Source organism: Ochotona princeps, chromosome 24, assembly GCF_030435755.1.
Source record: "Ochotona princeps isolate mOchPri1 chromosome 24, mOchPri1.hap1, whole genome shotgun sequence".
NCBI lineage: Eukaryota > Metazoa > Chordata > Mammalia > Lagomorpha > Ochotonidae > Ochotona > Ochotona princeps.
In genome coordinates, this window is record NC_080855.1 from 34,078,612 (window position 1) to 34,089,744 (window position 11,133).

At 50.6% G+C, this 11,133-nt stretch overlaps 1 pseudogene; it reads right to left on the reverse strand.

The window, feature by feature from the left end:
- Positions 1 to 319: 319 nt before the first annotated feature.
- On the reverse strand, positions 320 to 5,903 carry LOC131483161 (ras-related protein Rab-6A-like; annotated as a pseudogene).
- Positions 5,904 to 11,133: the final 5,230 nt, after the last annotated feature.

Consider the following 11,133-nt stretch of genomic DNA (forward strand, 5'->3'; position numbering starts at 1 on the left):
AGTAAAGGTGAGGAAAGCATGAAGAGCTCAAGGAGGTAGGCCAAGTGCTGCTGTGAGCATATTGCTTCTTAAACAAGCCATACTGATACTACTGCTGAAATTTCCATGGCTTTGTAGTACATGATCATATTAAAAAAGGAAAAAAATTAAGAAAAGGTATCTAATTTTTCACTGGACTATGCTGAACCTTTTGTCTTTTTGTAAAATACAAATAATGAAGACACTGACTTTAGTAACTGTGATGCTAAGATATCATCTCCATGAGACAGGTCGCAATGAGGAGCTGTCATATGTTATTACCGAAGCAGAGAGGGTCAAATCAATATTCACATTGCAGCCAATGAGAGGAAGCGGGACAAATTGGTGGGCTTTGGGAGCACGGTAAAGTGAAGGTGTGGCCGGCATTAGCAGGAACAGCATTTGCTGACTGGCTGTCCTGAGGCTTTTCCAGGTTTATGTCAATCATATCTTTCCTCATTCTGTCCTGTGTATTTTCTATTTCAGGCAAAGCTGTTGCCACAAGTCAGAAGAGCTTCTTTACATTTATTTTGCTTTCTCACTAGTTTAAATAAACATGGCATTTAGCTCATTGGCTTTCCTCTTTCCCTCCTCAGTAGACACTTGCTTCTTGTCAACAAGATCTGTTTTAATTTGTGCTAGCATGATGATATCATCATTTCCTCTTTCTGTTCTGATATTATCAACCCATTTTGGAGTTTGCTGGAAGCCATTAACATTTGTAATATTGTGAACTACTATACCTGCAAAAGAATCAAGGATGTCACTGGGAATGAGGCTATGAACATGTGCCTGACCCACAGTATTCCACACATTAGCCTGGCTTTTCTATCCTCCAAATACATTGTCTCTGATTTAAAAAAAAAAAAAAAGAAAGAAAAAACAATGCCAGGTATTGCCTGATATATGATGTCTAAAATGTCATGCATGAATTTGTTGATCAAGAATGTCTTCCCAATGTTCTACTCCCCCAGGACACCAATTTGAATTTCCTCAGCAGAATCCAGAAGTGTCCTCTTGTAGATATGATGGAGCCAGAGGAGCTGATGCTGTCTTGTGCCAGAAGTCTTCCCTTACTGATACCTGCTCCCACCAGCTAACCATGAAGAGAAAGCAAGCAAGAAAGAAAGAAAGGAAGAAAGAAATAGAGAAATAGAGAAATAGAGAAAAAGTGGAGTTCCAATGCAACAGTGGGTACAAACCCTGGGTAGGAGCAAGGCTGGAGGGCAGCAGCCTCCACTGCTCCCCTGCAGATTCGCCCACTAATTTGAGGGAGGCCCATGACTTGCGGAGGTGGAGGACAGTGTTGACAAAGCTAAGGCTGCTCTCATGGTGCCCAAGGCGAGTTCCTTTCCCTGCCTCAGCACCCAGCATGGAGCCCAGCGGGGAGAGGCTGAGGGTGGTGAAGCGGCATCCTCAGATGTGTCTGGGACCTCTCACACAGAGCTGTTAGCTCCCACAGCTGCCTACTGCCACCATTGCCACAGGCCACAGGCCAGAATGCCCAGTGTACAAGCCTCTGGCGCCACACAGAGCAGCCTGGGTGTTAGCTTGCTACCTCTTTGGCCGACGGCTTCTTGTTTTAACTGCTTGGGAAAGTCTCTCTTCTATTTGTTTGATTCCACAATGACAAAGTGTGCCGGAGACCATCTCCAGCTGACTTCAGAGCTTGCAAAAGATGCATGGATTAGCTAAAAGACAAGAAGAGGTGGCGACTTGGACTGCTACGACATGATGCTCATATTGGACAACTCAAGAAAGTTCCCTCCATGACTTATACACAAATCATCATGAGCTTTTGCACAACATTCAATTGTTTCATTTTTACTTCATTATAAAAGGATGATTACAAAAATAATCCTAAAAACCATCATTATTGTTTTGCTTCAGGGAAAATATTTTCAGTAAGCTATTACTCATTTAAACCTGCAGCCATCCAGCTGAAGCCAGAGAGTCCACGGTTCGCAGCACATGTGGTTATTTAGTGACAGGTGGTTTGCTTATATCCAAAATCAATTTTCACTAAACCTAAACTAATATTACTTAAAATATCAAAAATACTAAATTAAAAAGAAAGCTCATAAATGAAAGGAATTTATAAAGACGTATATCACAAATTCTTTATTAAATTTTTGATCACCTGATCTAGTACTGGTTCAATTGTTTTTTGTTTTTGTTTTGCTTTTTTTGTTGTTGTTGCTAAACGGCAGTGGAAAGGATCAGGGCAACTAAGCCTTGCTATGAATAGAAGGCTTTTACAAGAAACATCTTTTTATCTTTTTAAACTATTTTCTTCCCCTATATATAAGTACAAATATAAGTTTCAACTTTTAAGCCATTGTTATTTGAAGTTTCACATTAGTCTCCCTTTATAAGATGCACCATATGCTTTGTGCTTTCCGTGGTGAGAAGCCAAAATGTGTCATTTCATGTGTTGTAACAGTTGAAACCTGCAAATAAACAAACTCTTTGTACCTCAATTATTGCCATCTGTTCCAATATATCATCAAGACATTTCTTGAGGAAAACAATCCTTATATTATGGCAAGCTCCAGGTCAAAGATTGGCACGTAACAGGATGTTGGGGAACATTGTGGCTCAATTACATTATTGTATGCTTTTAGCTGAGTATCATTGACTTAAGTTGTTAAAGACGCTTTTACCATAATCTGATTGATTAGTTTCAGGTGTTAAAGCAGTTACAAGAATCATTTCAAATTTGCAGAAAAACAACAACACCAGCCTCAGGAGAATTCAATGAAATATCAGACAGGTGATTGAGTATCCATACAATGGGGTGAGGCAGCAATGAGGTGACCAGACACATTCTTCTGGGATTTGCCACGCAGCCAAGAATCCCTCATAGCCTTGCTAACCGAGAGCAATGCTCATTTCACACCCATGTCCTCTGACACAATTGCATGACTTCCCGCAAAGGTGGGAACCAGCACATTATCACTACTGCTTATCTCCTAGGGCTGCCATGAGGATTGATTAAGAAAGGTGTGAGATATTTTGTAAGCCATGCAGTGCTGTGGAGAGGCACAAGAGTTGTCTATTATTAGAGAGACATTGCAGGAGGAACTAGAACATGTGCACTAATGATTAAGTCCTACTTGACTTCTGCTCAATGGCTTCAGAGCAGTGCAAGGAGGACAGAAGGGACATCCTATGCCTTCTCCCAGCCTTTGTGGGCTGTTTTCCATACCAGATTAAGGTATGGAAACCATCCATTAAATATGCCTCCTACTGACTAGAAAGTTGGATGGTATGTTTTTCTATCCCTTCAGTCCCAAAGAAGAAATACAGAGTTATCTTTTTAAAACTCTGGGTGTAGTCTATGCTACCTACGGTGACATCTACCACAACGTTGATGGCCAAGGTAGTAGAGATCCATGTGGATATTTGGCCTGTTCTCTTGTGTTTTTACTTCACACCCATTCTTGGTGTACATGAGCTTCCTGTAGATAGAGAATCCAAGTGAAGGAAATCTAATTAATCTATTGCTGGGCTCTGAGTACACAGAACACAGCCTGAATTAATGTAGCCCAAAGGCAGCAAAGATTCCATCTGCCCCACACTTCAGGAACTCTGTGGCAACAGAATCCTAGTGGATCACCCACCATGTTAGTCATGGGGACTGAGGCCCTGATAGCTCCTCTTGCTGTGGTAATAATCCAGGAAGATGCAATGTTCTCCACAGAGTCACTGAGAATGGTTATAAAGGGTCTAGCAATATTACCTGACTCAACCAACCTGATGACACCCACTGTGCTAGACACTAGAGGTATAACAGAGACTGAGAACCAGGGCATGGCTTTGAGATGCTTGTGATGTGGTAATGAAAGCACAGGTGGAGGTGATGGTGATGCTGGAGGGCAATAAGGACAGTGACACAAATGAATGTATGGGTCTGATGATATCTGGAGGAGAGAGTGCTTGGTGTGTTTGAGGAGTTTGGTGAAGAAAGATGCTACCAGTAGGGTTTCTGTGTGCTTTGGGATTTGAGGGAGGAGTAGCAGAAGGTCTACTCCTATCTCTTGGCAGTCAGAGGAAGCTTCATGAGTAAGATGCCTTGGTGTAGGTTGTTTGTGTGAATTTCAGATTATTTAAATGTGGTAAGCTGTAGAGACAGTGGTAGTTTGAGGAGATTTGCTATCATAGTTTCACTTGTGTTTCTGATGTAACTAGGAAATCAATAACATTTATTATTTTTTTTAGAATTGATATAACACAGAATATGAGCCTAAGAGATAACCAAGGGGTGTCTAAGATTCTTTGCCAACTGCCAAATTGGAGCGAGCCCAGATGGCAAGCAGGGCAAAAGTAAATCATCTACTCTTGCAGTTCCAGCCACACCTAATTTCTCAGTACATAAATATTCCAGTCACCTTGACTGGATCACAGCTTACAGGGCAGGGTAGCTGTGCACGCACAGCCCAGCAAAGAGCAGCACACACAGCTGCAGAGAACACTCAGAGGAGAGAGCTGCAGTAGTGAGTGGCAACGGACCTGATGTCAGACTTTTCCTTAGAAACCTGGGTTCTGGTGGCTACAAGCCTGGTGTTCCTGTATCTGTGAGTAGCTGTCCATCTGATTTCTCCTGTAGTCTTGCATCTGGAACAGTAATGAGGCTTGCATTGCATTTGTCTATTTTGATGATAAGAGAGAAAGTTGTCCAAAACCTGAGTGGCAGCAATAGGACGGTAATTACTGATTTCTGTGAGACAGCTAATGTATCCAGTTCCCCATCTCTGTTTGTAGGAATGCTTAATGACATCTGTTCCTGAGAAAAGATGCTGATTGACTCTCAGTTTGACCCATGCTGTCTAGTTAGAATTCAATTGAGATAGGTTATAAAAACATGGCTGCCAAGTGCAATGAGATGCTTAGCCAGGGCCTACACTCTAGAGATTCTGAGGAAAGAAGAGGTTTACTTGCACTGATTTGGGGTAGCTTTGCCTTCTGAGTCTGCATCAGTGCTGGAGGAGTGTGGAAAATCATTCCCTGTGTGTTTGGTTGGCTTTTTTGTTTCTCCCTTCCGCTGCACAGGCATCCTAGACACCAAGCAATCTAGTGCCTCAGGCTTCAGTGGATATTCAGAATCTGTTCTTCTGCTCCCCAGTGCTCCCACCCCAGAACTCCCCTCCTCTCAGCTCTCTCCTATGAATTGAATCCTCAGCCTTGTACGAGGTGAATGATGATTTTCAGAGAAGGGCATACATGCCAGTAACCCCATAGCTTTCTTTCCCTTTTTCTCATGGTTTCTGTGAAATTGGCATTTAGTATAGACATTTATTTTCCCTCTGATATTCCTCTCCAAGTAAGCCTCAAGAAACCAGAACACCACCAAATCAAATTTATATTTTCTTTCTCATTTTTTAATTTTCCTTTTAATAGTGTTCATCATTGGGAGGGATCCATGTCCATTTATTAGAGTTCTGCTTAGGGTGAGAGACTGAGGTATGGAGGAATGTGTGTGTGACATATGCTTCAGTGTTGCTTGTTTGTTTGTTTGTTTTGTCCTGAGTCTGCAGTGGAGTGAGCAGCAGGTTTTATTCCTTGATGTCAGACTACATGAGATGTTAGGAATGGGGATCAGTCTTTGATGATGCCTTAGAGAACCACATTTGGGAAGAATGTCTCAAGGATGTTATTTTTGTTGTTTTGATACTTTTGAGAAATTGTTGCTTTCTTTACTCCAGTGGAAATTCTGTCCAAGGTCTGATGGTTGACAAGGTCCACCTATTGCATCCACAAACCTAGGAACATGTTGCAATGCTTGGCCAGAATTGTCCAACCCGTTCTGTTTGCCATGCTCAGATGAGTCATTTGATATCCACTACTGGCCTAGAGCAACTTACTGTCATGACACAGGCATGCATCTGGACATGTTGTCAACCATACAGGCATCAACAACTGAAGCAGCACAGTCCCAACACATGTTCCCCAAAGTTGCACCACATATCCTGTGATTTTCCTTGAGGCCTGCTTCTGAATCTAGTAGTTTCTTTGGAGTACTCTAAGAAACCTCACTTGGAGTAACTCATTCTTTTTTTTTTTTTTTTTTTATATATATAATCCATTTTATTGTATTGTTGTTGACAATCTTTACATAGTTAACTATAGTTGAAGGAAAATCAAGAAAGAGAAGGAGAAAAAAAAAAAAAAAAAAAAAAAGGTTCAGGGGGATAGGGAGGTGGGCAATGCTGAGGGAGAAGCCCCACCCGGTTTCCCGCCCACCCCAAGTCCCATATGTGGGGCATGCTCTGAGATATGTGCTCAAGTGGAGTTAATAGTTCTCCAGTTATGAGTCACTGCCAGTTTCGCTCGATGAGGTGGTCCACTGATTGATATGGTCCATCATGAAGTCTCCATTTGTCCCATATTTCGCTGCCAACATGTAGCTGAGATGAATGATTGTCCTATTCTGTCTTCTGTCTTTTCTTGGTTAGAATTCTGAGTCCAGCAGTTCAAGTGGGGAGATCTCCAAAGATACTTTGAGGTATTCCCAGACCAGATTCTTGTATGTTCTAGCAAGCACAGGGCCCGGCACAGTCCATCACCCTGATCAGCTGGTGGTTGCAATTGCTGTGTTGGTTCTGTTTTCAGTCCCGAGTTGCACTGGAACCAATGGGTGTTGCAGTCCAGTCTGGTTCGGCCCTTACATCAACCAGTGGGAGCTGCAGCCTAGTCGGGGCGACCCACAATAACCCCCACCAAGCCTGCCCCCTACCCTGGTTTGCCAATTTGTGTAGCAGAAGACCAGTCTGTCCCCCATCCCATTTGGCTCTGGTACTTGTCAATGGGTATTAAAGCTTAGTTCTATCTAATCGACTCAACCATCCAGCCCTCACAGATGTTGTTGAGTGCCTCTGTCTAGCCATCCCAGCCCCCGTCCTAGTTTTCATGCCCTCCCACGGGAATAGTGACCCAAGAAGGGGGAACCCACTTTTTCCCTCCCAGGTCTCTCTGTCCCGGTTTATGCACTCTTTAGGTGGTCCTGTGATTTGACTCGACAGAATTAGTCCCCAGTGCCAGCTTCTGCCAGCTGATGCTGTGGCCCTGATCTTGTCCACATGCAGCGCACAGGTGTTGTAGCCTTGCTTAGTTGTGTCTGTCTCTTTCCCAGCCAACACTCTCCAGTGGGAGTGGTTGTCCAGCGAGGGGACCAGCCCCTTAATCCCCCCGCCAGCTCTGCCCCTCCCTTCCTGGATCTCACGTGTGCTGGATGGGTGCTGCATTCATATCCAGTACAGGCAACCACGCCCTGGCGTTCCATAATGTGTACTGGTTTTGTCGCAACCAAACCCGGCCCATTCCACACTCTGTTCTGGTGATCGGATTTGCCAGAGGATGACATGAACTGATTCAGCCTGGCCTGCTCCTGACCCATGCCGAATGCATGCCAGTGGGAAACTTTCCATGGCCTATTCTGGGCTGTTTCCAATCATGCTTCTCGCGCTTACCTGCAGGGACTGTGTCCTGCCAGAGGAGTTGCCCAGGCTCCTCCATCAGAACCCCTCCCAATGCCAGATTTTGCGCTTGCCAGGGGGTTCTTGAGCCAACCCAACTCAGTTCACGTCCTGTCCTAGCAGGAACAGTGGCTTTTCCTGGCTGGCTTTCACCCCATTCTGACTCTTGTTGTTGGATGTTTCAGCCCAGCCATGGCTCGTCCATACCCACATACAGCTCACACATGGCTCAGAAGGGGATTGAGACCCAGCCTAGTCAGTCCCACATCTACCCTGTTTCTCCATAACACCAGATGGTGCTGGGATCTGAACCGGCCTGGTGCATCCAATCCCAGCCCACACTAGTGCCTTGGGTGACTGCAACTGTTTCCTAGATAGAACGCAGCCCCCATTCCAGCACATACACCCCTTGGTGGGAACCTCATCCCAGCTGTGGCTTCCCAGATTGGGACCGTTCCTAGCTGTAAATCACACACCTGCACGTGGTTGCTCCGAGGACCATTAGGTGCCAGCCTGCTACACAAGCCGGAGCTTATCTTTTACTTGATAGGTGTTCAAAGCTCAGCATTGTTAAGGGATTGGAAGTTCTTCAAAGGAAGAGTTACTGGCATTGGGAATCTTTAGGATTGACTCAGATCCCAGAAACAGTGGGGTCACTCTAGAGCTATCTCAGCAGCGATTCAGATGTCCAATACCCCAGAGCTCCCCGGCCGGGCGGCCAGTAGGCACAGCCTGGCGCCAAATGGCGCACTGGCCGCCCTGGCCCAGCCCGCCATGAGCCATGGGCACATGGCGGACTGGGTTCGGGATCCGAGCTAGACGTCCTCTCCCGCAGCCCTCGGCTCGCCTCTGGCAGCCGGAAGTTAAATCCTGCAGGCCCGAGGTTGCGCCCCTCCCCAATCCCGTTCACCCACCACCCAATGAGGGTGTTGGGTGGGTCCCGGACATGCCCAGTCACGGAGGCCTCCCCCCTCGGCGTACTCACCCCAGAAGGAAGCAGGCCGCACCCAGGCATGTCCGGGCCCAGCCCGCCATGAGCCATGGGCACATGGCGGACTGGGTTCGGGATCCGAGCTAGACGTCCTCTCCCGCAGCCCTCGGCTCGCCTCTGGCAGCCGGAAGTTAAATCCTGCAGGCCCGAGGTTGCGCCCCTCCCCAATCCCGTTCACCCACCACCCAATGAGGGTGTTGGGTGGGTCCCGGACATGCCCAGTCACGGAGGCCTCCCCCCTCGGCGTACTCACCCCAGAAGGAAGCAGGCCGCACCCAGGCATGTCCGGGCCCAGCCCGCCATGAGCCATGGGCACATGGCGGACTGGGTTCGGGATCCGAGCTAGACGTCCTCTCCCGCAGCCCTCGGCTCGCCTCTGGCAGCCGGAAGTTAAATCCTGCAGGCCCGAGGTTGCGCCCCTCCCCAATCCCGTTCACCCACCACCCAATGAGGGTGTTGGGTGGGTCCCGGACATGCCCAGTCACGGAGGCCTCCCCCCTCGGCGTACTCACCCCAGAAGGAAGCAGGCCGCACCCAGGCATGTCCGGGCCCAGCCCGCCATGAGCCATGGGCACATGGCGGACTGGGTTCGGGATCCGAGCTAGACGTCCTCTCCCGCAGCCCTCGGCTCGCCTCTGGCAGCCGGAAGTTAAATCCTGCAGGCCCGAGGTTGCGCCCCTCCCCAATCCCGTTCACCCACCACCCAATGAGGGTGTTGGGTGGGTCCCGGACATGCCCAGTCACGGAGGCCTCCCCCCTCGGCGTACTCACCCCAGAAGGAAGCAGGCCGCACCCAGGCATGTCCGGGCCCAGCCCGCCATGAGCCATGGGCACATGGCGGACTGGGTTCGGGATCCGAGCTAGACGTCCTCTCCCGCAGCCCTCGGCTCGCCTCTGGCAGCCGGAAGTTAAATCCTGCAGGCCCGAGGTTGCGCCCCTCCCCAATCCCGTTCACCCACCACCCAATGAGGGTGTTGGGTGGGTCCCGGACATGCCCAGTCACGGAGGCCTCCCCCCTCGGCGTACTCACCCCAGAAGGAAGCAGGCCGCACCCAGGCATGTCCGGGCCCAGCCCGCCATGAGCCATGGGCACATGGCGGACTGGGTTCGGGATCCGAGCTAGACGTCCTCTCCCGCAGCCCTCGGCTCGCCTCTGGCAGCCGGAAGTTAAATCCTGCAGGCCCGAGGTTGCGCCCCTCCCCAATCCCGTTCACCCACCACCCAATGAGGGTGTTGGGTGGGTCCCGGACATGCCCAGTCACGGAGGCCTCCCCCCTCGGCGTACTCACCCCAGAAGGAAGCAGGCCGCACCCAGGCATGTCCGGGCCCAGCCCGCCATGAGCCATGGGCACATGGCGGACTGGGTTCGGGATCCGAGCTAGACGTCCTCTCCCGCAGCCCTCGGCTCGCCTCTGGCAGCCGGAAGTTAAATCCTGCAGGCCCGAGGTTGCGCCCCTCCCCAATCCCGTTCACCCACCACCCAATGAGGGTGTTGGGTGGGTCCCGGACATGCCCAGTCACGGAGGCCTCCCCCCTCGGCGTACTCACCCCAGAAGGAAGCAGGCCGCACCCAGGCATGTCCGGGCCCAGCCCGCCATGAGCCATGGGCACATGGCGGACTGGGTTCGGGATCCGAGCTAGACGTCCTCTCCCGCAGCCCTCGGCTCGCCTCTGGCAGCCGGAAGTTAAATCCTGCAGGCCCGAGGTTGCGCCCCTCCCCAATCCCGTTCACCCACCACCCAATGAGGGTGTTGGGTGGGTCCCGGACATGCCCAGTCACGGAGGCCTCCCCCCTCGGCGTACTCACCCCAGAAGGAAGCAGGCCGCACCCAGGCATGTCCGGGCCCAGCCCGCCATGAGCCATGGGCACATGGCGGACTGGGTTCGGGATCCGAGCTAGACGTCCTCTCCCGCAGCCCTCGGCTCGCCTCTGGCAGCCGGAAGTTAAATCCTGCAGGCCCGAGGTTGCGCCCCTCCCCAATCCCGTTCACCCACCACCCAATGAGGGTGTTGGGTGGGTCCCGGACATGCCCAGTCACGGAGGCCTCCCCCCTCGGCGTACTCACCCCAGAAGGAAGCAGGCCGCACCCAGGCATGTCCGGGCCCAGCCCGCCATGAGCCATGGGCACATGGCGGACTGGGTTCGGGATCCGAGCTAGACGTCCTCTCCCGCAGCCCTCGGCTCGCCTCTGGCAGCCGGAAGTTAAATCCTGCAGGCCCGAGGTTGCGCCCCTCCCCAATCCCGTTCACCCACCACCCAATGAGGGTGTTGGGTGGGTCCCGGACATGCCCAGTCACGGAGGCCTCCCCCCTCGGCGTACTCACCCCAGAAGGAAGCAGGCCGCACCCAGGCATGTCCGGGCCCAGCCCGCCATGAGCCATGGGCACATGGCGGACTGGGTTCGGGATCCGAGCTAGACGTCCTCTCCCGCAGCCCTCGGCTCGCCTCTGGCAGCCGGAAGTTAAATCCTGCAGGCCCGAGGTTGCGCCCCTCCCCAATCCCGTTCACCCACCACCCAATGAGGGTGTTGGGTGGGTCCCGGACATGCCCAGTCACGGAGGCCTCCCCCCTCGGCGTACTCACCCCAGAAGGAAGCAGGCCGCACCCAGGCATGTCCGGGCCCAGCCCGCCATGAGCCATGGGCACAT